We start from the raw sequence: 5,487 nt of genomic DNA on the forward strand, positions 1-5,487 counted from the left end.
ATTCATGTAGGTGAGTGGCTGGTATCATGACAAAAGTAGTTGTGTGTGGCTTCCAAGATTAGGTGATAGAAAGAATTGAGGCATTCCCTTGCTCGGGCTTGGGCAATAATCCAAAAGACAAAAGACATAGTCCCAAAAATGTAATTCTGGAAAAAATAATTTAAAAAAATTAAAAGACATTTGTTTACATTTTTTAAAACGGATTTGTTTGAGAAACATTATATCTACAGAACATTTTATAGGCCACTTTATACAATAAAATAGGCAATAATGACATACACATTTTTGCAAGCATAAGCACTCAGGTATACTAACGACAGTTGCACAGGTATAAATAACAGTTATGAGCAGACAAACCATATTCATAAAGAAATAGGTCAAAAAGCAAAATGTATATCACAAATGCAGACATCCAAAAAGGACATCTCTTCATTTATTGAGGAAGTTTCAATGTTCTCATGCACACACACACAAAGCTTACACACAAAATCAGTGTTGCAAAAATGTACTTTTGTGAAGTCAGATTTGTGAAAAATGTATAAAACAAATTATAACTCTAAGTCTTGACATAATTCCTGTATTGGAAATGGAGGTATAAGTTAGCAAATTACAAAAAGTAATGCTCACAATTTAAAATCGTGGACAAAAAACTAAAAAGACAATTGTACATATGAAAAAGTATATTATGGGAATAGGTTATAAGCTATTGGGATGAACCAGGCCATAAGAGTTGGCTGACTTTCACAATTATTTAAAATTTTATTTATTTATTTATTTTTAATATTTTTATGTAATAAAAAGTAAAAGTTCTTGTCCAGCCATCCTCATGGGGCATCTGTCTGTCTCTCACACAGGTCACTCAAGTTAATGGGAAATAAAGAACAGGGGGCCTAAGTCTCAGGTTGTAAATAATAGAAAATAAAAGATCTTCTGTGTCCAGCAGGGAAATAGATGAGAGGATGGGAGGGCAATACTGGGTGGGGACAGGCAGGGGCAGAGCAGGAACCCCTCAACCCCGCTGGACCCTGGCGCTGCCCTCTGTAGGCCCCTCCTATTCAAGGTGCTTGGCAGGAATTCCCCAGCTCCCCTGGGGAAAGGGGGGATGGGGAGCTGGGAGTAGTCTGAGCTGCTGGGGGAAGAGACATAGAGCATTCTTCCCTCCACTCATGGAGGTCTCAGATCGCGGCCAGGAAAATCTTCAGTTCCCCGGCGGGGTGGAAGGGGAGCTGCTGGGAGGGATAAGATTGAACTCCACCAGTAAGTCAGGAGACAGTCGGGGTCACTGAGAGCTTGGGGGTGTCCAATGTAGGGGTAGGGTAAGGGTGTGGAAGCTGAGAATGCAGGCACCCCACTCTGGGGCACTGCACTTTGCGCGGGCGGGGCCCATGACTCTGGGGTGGGTGCAGCAGCATCACCTGGGGCGATTAGGGAGCCCCAGGGTGAGGGGGCGGGGCTGCTGTGATTCCAGTTTGGACATGGGCCTGGAGAACATGGGCCATGTTGGTGAAGCCGTGGGGCAGCTGCTTGTGGTGGATGGCATACACAGTGGCTGGCTGGGGTAAACTGCTCTGAGGGGACTGGGCAGAAGGTCCTGGTGGCAGAGAGGGCAGCATGCTTGTCAGGGCCCCTGGGTGGTACAGATTCTGCTGTGGCTGTCCACTGTCCAGGTGTGGAGCCACCCCCGCCTGATGCTGGACAGGACTGGGGGCTGCAGGCTGGTTCCCAGTAGGCGTGATAGCCGGCTGCGGCTGGTAGGCATGAAGCTGTGTGGCATAGTGTGGGTAAGCCTGGTGAGCAGTGACATAAAAGGCTTGGGGGGTGGGCTGCTCCACAGAAGGGTACTGAGGGGTGGAGGATGACACGATGACCTGGGGATGGCTGCCCAACATCAGCATGCGTGGGTTGCTTTGAAGCATGGGAGCAAACACCGGCTGTGAGGGATAGTGGGCCATGGGCTGCATCATGGTAGGTGGGCCTGGGAGCTGCTGAGGGTTGTAGGGGATGTAGGAAGAATAGGGCGTGGCAGCCACCAGAGGTGAGCCAGCAGCCACCGTGGCGGGGCTGAGGCTGGCTGGTGTTGGTCCCAGAGCTGTGGAAGCAGGGAGCCTTTTGCTCCCCAGTACTTGCCCTGCTGCCCAGACACTGAACTGGATAGAGGATACGGATACATCTGAGGTGCCTGCACAGCTGGTCCCATTTGGATCTGAGGTGTGTAGGAGATGTACTGGGGGCTGTATAGCCCACTCCGGCCTGCAGTCAGCACTGGGATAGAGGGAGTTGAATCAGTCTGAGGCCCTGGAGAAGTTGGGATACTGGTGGATTTATTCACAGACAGCAGAGGCTTTGTGGGATTGAACTCCTTGGTACTGGAGTTCAACGTTGATTTCTTGTTCAGCAATAGGGCCCTCATCCTTGTCCTCTCCTTTGATGAGGCCAAAGGGGAGGCTGCTGGTTTGGCTTGGGCAAGGTGGTAGGGGCGGCTCTGGCCCCTCAGTGCCTCCTGCTGGTGCCAGGGGTGGTTTGTCCTCCTTATCCGATACAGACTCTGTCTTGGAGGAGACGGGGGACCCCATGGGCTCTGAAGTCAACAGACCATCATCCTCCTCCTTTCCTTTGGCCTCCTCCTTTAAGGTCCAGGGAGGAAAAGGATCCAGGCTGTTCTCAGGGGAACTACGGGGCTGAAGCTTAAACTGGGCCCCACACTTTCTCAGTTCTTCCAATTGGAATAGTTTCTGTTCATTCTGAAGACCAGGGACTTTCTCAGCTATCTGAGCCAGCTACTGGGGCTCCAGGGTTCTCCCAGGTTCCTTGGTAGAGAGTTCTTTTACATCTGTGGGGGCCAGGGAGATCTTTGGAGAAGCTGAGGAAATGTAGCCCATTCCAGGATCTGAGACTGATGAGGTCACAGGGACGGAGGCTGAAGGGGTTGGCACTGCCAAGCCGATGGAAAGCTCAGGACAGGAAGGTGAGATTGGGGCAGGGGCAGCAGACTTGGGAGAACTCGGGGGATACATCCGGCCCACTGCAGGAGGAGGAACAGAAGTTTCTCCGGAAGGCCTATTATTGGGTGAAGACAAGAGTCTTGGCACCTCTCAGAGGCCTCTGTGCTTTTGGGGACATGTGGGAAGGGCCTCCATTAATACCACGGGCCTCAGAACCTGGGCCAGGATTGCTATTGTCCAGGTGGTGAGGGCCAAGAGGTGACAAATTGCTAAGGCCAGGCTGACTGCCCAGAGCGCTGCTGCGTCAAACTCCTCCCTGGGGACCTTCCTGGACTCGTTGAGGCAGAGGGATGATATACTTCCCCTTCCTGGATGCCAAGCTGGGGCTCTCCCGCTCCGAACCCTGCCGCTGGACCGCCCTGTGCTTCTCCTCTTCAGTGCGCCCATCGTCGCTCTCCATGGCGATCCGCAGGCGGTACTGGGGGCTTGATTCAATCTCTGGAGCCAACTGGGCCGCGCGCTGCTCTCAGCTGAAACGTTCGAGTTGTCCTTTTCTAAGGGCACCGTATAAGGAGAAAGACTGCTGTCATAGGTGGTCTTCACACCGTAGTTCTCCTCACTGAACTTCAACATTTCACTGGGGTCCCATCCACTGGACATGTTGGACTCGAGGTCGTAGTTGTCGCTGTTGCTGTCGCCCCGCTCCCAGCGCTGAAGCACCTTCTCTTTGTGTTCCCCATTCCCTTCGAGTTCATGGCGATGGCTGAATCGGTGAACTTGTCTTTAGTAGCGTAGTTGAAGTCAGCATTTTGGAAGTGAACAAGCATGACATCACTGGGCTTAAACACCATGGTGTCTACAGTGTCCTCCCGACGAGGGCCACCTGCTGGCTCAGATGCTTTCTAGTGTACAATATCCTCTGCTAGTTCAAAATTTGAGCTCAGCGTCTTGAAGATACCCTCATAGGTGGTGCCATTTTTCACCTTTACATCACAAGTGGAGCCCACAACAGCTGTAAGGAAGTGCAGCATTCTGGAATTGTTGTAGACGCCTTCAAACACAGGTGACTGCGGAGGTCCCTTTCCTGTGCTCTGTCCCCTGGCGCTGCCGATGGCAGCGGCCCCCGGCCTCTCCTGGTGCTGCTGCTGCGGTGGCGGCTGCGTTGTCAAGATGCTTTCGGCTCCCCAGCGGAGCCCGCTCCCCGCAGCCGAAGGCCCCAGGCAGGCGGAGGAGGCTGCAGGAGACCCTGGTGGAGCTGCAGAGGAAGCATGGCCTGTTGCGTAGGGGGCGGCTACTGGGGCTTGGACAGCTGTTGTGGCGGCTGAGGCTTCAACATGATAGCAGCGTCCGGAAGAGGAATTAAAAGGAAGGGAGGGAGAAAGGGGGCCGGGGCTGGGGCCCCGCGGGAGAGCATGGGAAGCGAGGGGGATCGGGAAGCCAGGCCTGCCATTGGCAGGCGGGGTGAGCCCCAAGGTGTCGGGGGTGGGGGTGGAGAGAACCCCAATTCTTAATTATATTTTGAAATGTTGATGCAGGATGTTTTTGCTCCTTAGTTCAGCTAAATCCAGGTTCTCGTCTCACAACCAGGAAAAATTAGGCATGTAGACATGTTGAAAGGTGAGGAGGCCAGAATTTATTAAGTGAAAGGAAAGCTTTGAACAAAAAGAGGGGTCATGCACGCAGGTTTCCTTGTGGGCATGCCCAGGCAAGACCCTGTGCAGGTTCCCTTATCTGCACAAAAACATCTGGCATAAACACTTGTGGAGCAGAGATTCTCCAGGGACCCTTCCTTATCTGCATGGGCATTTGTCTGCCTCCGACATCTATCAGTATTGCATCTTGATGAATAGCTGCTTTTTATTTTTCTTTTAGGCATGGCTCTCCTTGTACAATATGTTTCCATTCATTCTTCTTTTTTTTTTATATTTTTATATTTGTCTTTATTTTTTAATCTTTTCCCTTTTACATGAGATGATCATTTGACAAGTAAATGCTAGATTTGAAAGGGAAATTTCCAAGGATTATCCTTGTTAGGGCAGATTTCTCCTACATAGAACAGCTATGTAGCAGTAGCAAAAAAAAAAAAAAAAAAGCCGGGAGACCAGCCTGAGCAACAGCATGGGGAGGGTGAGCCCAATTCTTAAAAAAAATAAAATCCGGGCAGGGTGGGTGGCCCAGGCTTCACACCCAGCCCAGCTCAGTGAAGCCATGTCTTTGTCTGGGGTAAATACCTGGGGTTCGTTGTCTCACCAAGGAAATCCAGTAGGCAGACACAAGAAGTGGATTTAGGAGCATGCGTTTAATAGGCAGAAGAAAGAAAAAGGAGAACAGCTCTCTGTCTTGCGAGAGAGGGGCTTCCGAATGGGACTTCCAGCCCATGGCAGAGTGCACCGGATTTTACAGACACGCTTGAGGAGGAGGTGTCTGATTTACATAGGGCCCACAGATTGGTTGGACCAGGTGTGACATTTATATAGTGCTTTGGGAAGCTGGCTAACCCACCCTAATCTTATTATGCAAATAGACTTTCCACTTGGCTGTGCCA

At 51.0% G+C, this 5,487-nt stretch overlaps 1 pseudogene; it reads right to left on the bottom strand.

Annotated features, from left to right (window-relative positions):
• Positions 1-1,063: 1,063 nt before the first annotated feature.
• LOC107971697 (ataxin-2-like protein) lies at positions 1,064-4,466 on the bottom strand (annotated as a pseudogene).
• Between the last annotated feature and the right edge of the window lie 1,021 nt (positions 4,467-5,487).

This window comes from Pan troglodytes, chromosome 6, assembly GCF_028858775.2.
Source record: "Pan troglodytes isolate AG18354 chromosome 6, NHGRI_mPanTro3-v2.0_pri, whole genome shotgun sequence".
Lineage (NCBI taxonomy): Eukaryota > Metazoa > Chordata > Mammalia > Primates > Hominidae > Pan > Pan troglodytes.